Source organism: Lactuca virosa, chromosome 1 (assembly GCF_052849685.1).
Source record: "Lactuca virosa cultivar CGN04683 chromosome 1, Lactuca_virosa_CGN04683_v6, whole genome shotgun sequence".
Classification (NCBI taxonomy): Eukaryota; Viridiplantae; Streptophyta; class Magnoliopsida; order Asterales; family Asteraceae; genus Lactuca; species Lactuca virosa.
Genome location: NC_136426.1, coordinates 159661661 through 159665846, shown reverse-complemented (window position 1 = coordinate 159665846; position 4186 = coordinate 159661661). Strand labels below are relative to the sequence as shown.

General features: G+C 34.4%; 1 pseudogene; it reads left to right on the top strand.

Annotated features, from left to right (window-relative positions):
• The first annotated feature begins 790 nt into the window (after positions 1-790).
• On the top strand, positions 791-3468 carry LOC145122890 (uncharacterized; annotated as a pseudogene).
• The last annotated feature ends 718 nt before the right edge of the window (positions 3469-4186 follow it).

Here is a 4186-nt window from a genome sequence, read left to right as displayed (position 1 = left end):
GTTCAAAATGAATACGATTGCTGGTTTTTGGGACTTAATTGAATAAAAAAACATTTAAGGTAATAAATCGATTATAAATCTAAAACATAAAGATTTTTATGGAGTTTTCAAAAATTTATTAGGGTGTAGTATTTAATTACATCACAAAGAATTTTTTTTTATTAGGATAACATTTAAATGCAACTGATCATCGAGCTAATCACTTGACTTTAATATTTTTATCCTTTGAGGCGTCCTTATATCCTAATCTCATTGACTCCACTACAAGCTCTACCTACACACCTGGCAAACCCGTTGCTTAATATTAAAAACTCTTCGTGAGCGTACATAAATAACTTGTTTATAACCCGTGAAAACCAAGGTTATAAAATTAATTAAACTTTCATAGTAAAAATTTAAAATTATTAATCAATTATTTCAAATAAATAATTTTAAATAAATTATTAATTAAGAGATACTTTTTTAGTTATATAAAATTATAATCGTTGATTTCTATAAATACATGAAATCATATCACTTTATAATATATATTAATTGTATTTTATTTTTTAATCTAATATTTAAAATGAAGAATCAATTATTAATTTAATGTAATTAGAGTGAGAAATTTAAAATTTAAAATTTAAAATTTAAAATTTAAAATGGAGAATTAATAGGTTGACATGTGGTATGACAGGTAACATATAATATTAATGAGTATTTCTAATATTATGACACTTGTTAGGAGAATAAACTTATTCATTTATTAGAATGGAAAGATTAACACAACATGATTTCTCTTCGTAGAGCCATGAATCGAAGCCTGATTGAGGCAGCATGGAATAGGGATGTTAATGAACTTCTTAAACGGATCGAGAACAACCCATTTATGATTCATGCTCTAGCATGGGAGGGTAGTGAGACTCCATTACACGTAGCTTGTTTTGCTGGACATGTCAACTTTGTATCGACGATTATCAATCTGAGGCAGGATTTTTCCAGGGAGCTCAACCAAGATGGTTTTACGCCTTTGCACATAGCAGCTGCTTGTGGGCATGCCGAAATTGTGAGCTTCTCAACGTTGACCTTGATTTATGTTTGATCAAAGGAAAAGACAGAAAAATTCCTCTTCGTTTGGTTGTGGTCAAAGGTAAAGTTGAAGTTGTGAGAGAGTTACTTTTGGCGAGCTTGGATTCTGTGGACTGCATGACTGCGCGATTTGAGACTTCGCTCCAACTAGCAGTGAAGAACAACCAATTCGAAGCTTTCCAAGTTTTGATTCAACATCTGAAGCAAGTAAACAAGGAAGATCTTCTGAATTCTAAGGACATTCACGACAATACAGCCTTACACCTTTTCGTCTCTATGAAGCAATATGAGGTACGTAGGCTAGCTATATTTTGTCTGGTGTACCTCAAGTCTTTAGGAATTTTTTGGTCAAAGTTTATGCTTTTGATAGGTAGTTGACTATCTACTTAACTGGCAATTTACCAGCTAGGAGAAGATTGAGTTGAATTCCTTAAACTATAGAGGTTTAACTCCTCTTGATATGCTACTAATGTTCCAAAGTGAAGCTGGTGATCGGGAAATTATGGAGATTCTTGTCCAAGCGGGAGCTTTAAAGTCTGAAAAGATACAATCTCCAACTTATCCACAAGAAGAAAGACCAAACCATCATGACACAAGACATGAAAACCCTTAATCTCGAGCTAGAGCTATGTTAGACTACTTCAAATACAATGGACCTCAAAGAATCTCACTACTAGAAACTTGAGTTTCAGCTACGGATTTTGCTACAGATTTATTCTCTAGCAAAATTTAGACTTATAGCTAGGGAAATACGACAGATCTACCATGTTTTTCATAATTATTTTATTTATTTAATATATGGAATATTAGTGAGGATTTACCGAGGGATCAGCTACGGATCTCGCAAGTATTTAACGATGCACCACTATTCCTCGCTAATCACTCGAAAAATGAAGGCACTTAGCTAGGGTTCTGCGAGGGATAAAAAATTGTGCCATATGGTATCCGTTTAGCGAGAGAACGACGACGGAAACTTTATTTGGGAGCTAATGGAGTACTTGCTGGATCTGCAACCGTTTTTTTCTCATATGTTGGTTTTGATGCAGTAACCAGCACAGCAGAAGAGGTAATACTAGTGATTGTGATTGTTTTTTCTGAAGGGTATAATTGTAATTTTCATATTGTTTATATTGCAGGTGAAGAATCCTCAGAGAGATTTACCTATTGGGATTGGTTTACATGTTGTGTTTTGTATATGCTTGTATCTGCTGTTGTGATTGGTTTGGTGCCATGTTCCCAATTAGACCCTGATACCCTATCGCCTCTACTTTTGCTAGTTATGGAATGAATGGAGCAGTGTAAGCATACAACATTTCTTTCTGAAGGGTGTAATTGTAATTTCATCTTTATTTACATCTAAAACCATCATCATGATTTCAGATATGTTATAACAATTAGATCTGTTACTGCTCTCTGTGCTGCTTTTGGTTGTATCATTATTTGATGTTTTAGTATAATAATTTGATGATTGTAGTATTTTTTTCTTTTAGAATCATAATAAAAAAATGATATTACAAGTTCGCGACGGATTAGTGACAAAAATAAAATAAAATAATGCATGAATTTTGTGAGGGATTAGCTACGGAAAAAAATCATGTCTAAAGTTTGCGACGGATCAGCGACGGAAAAAGAACAAAATTAATTTATGATTTTTGCGAGGGATTAGCTATGGGAAAAAATCATGTCTAAAGTTTGAGACAGATCAGCGACGGAAAAAAAATTTAGTATATGAACTTTGCAATGGGTTTAGCTACGGAAAAAAAACTGATCAGGGAAATTTACCACAGAACAGCGACGAAATGTCTTTAATAAATTTTGTCGCTAATGTCTTGGGTAAATGTATTGAGTGACATTTAGCGACGGATATTCTGTCGCTAAATTTGTCGCAACGAAAAACTGATCCGTCGCTAAAACCCTCGCTGAGTCATTAGCCACGTTTTAATTACCTATGGAGTGAATCTGTCGCTGATCCATCGCAAACAACATTTAGCGACGGAATAGCGACGGATTCGCCCGTCTCTAAAACCACTGTTTCTAGTAGTGTCTCCTACCATAGTAAGAAATACCCTTCTCGTGGTTGTTATTCTGATCAAAACTACAACCTATCAACCAACAATTAGTCCTCTGGGAGGTGCTTGGCAAGATGATTCCATTCCATCCGCAAGCAATAATACATTATCATCTACCACAAATATTACCACTTCTACTAAACGACACACCGCAGGAACTGCTATTATGGGTACCCAAAATCCAATAGCATACAATATATTTATGTTTGCCAATTCCATGAGGTTCTACATGTCACTTCACATGATTTACATACTCACAGATGCTTTCCCTTTGCAATTGGAATTGAAGATTTCATTATTGCACTCAGTGCAACCTACATTGCTTGCATGAATGCAATTGCGCGAAATAGTTATATAACCTTTGGTTTTATTGGAATTTCGATTGCTATGCCGTTTGGGATACCATTTGTGATCACGTTGTTTAGAAATTATTTGAAGAAGAGCCAAGAAATGCATCGCCTCAGCCAAGTGAAGAAAGGATTTGAACTACTACTAGGTCTTCCTTAGTTTCCTTTCAAATTCTTCAAATCTTGATCGATGCAATAAAATGTCATGTTTTTTATGAATATGGATATGACCCTTACTATTTTCTTCCTTTGTGAAACTATTTCATCTTATTCCTTGTGTTTTCACCCTTTTGTTAAAGTAGTTATTGTAAAACTTTAAGTGACCAACTATCCAACAAAGTGAAAATATATGTCGATGTGCTTGCACGTTTGTTGGCAACTGAATTTTGGCTTAAGAAGATAGCACTTTTTGTTATCAGAATATAAACATGGCATAGAAGAAATTGGAATATGAAGCTCACGTAGGAGATGAGTAATCCAAATGATTCCAGAAGTTGAGTTAGTCATCGCTCTATATCCTAACACACAACTAGAACGTGACATTGTAGGTTGTTTCTTAGCACTCCAAGAAACAATATTACCACCAAGAAAGTTTGAGTATCCATAAGTGGAACGCCTTGTTTAAATACAATGTGCCCAATCAACATCCGAGTATGCAATAAAAGGAATGATGGATGATCTTCGATATGTGGGACCAAAAGA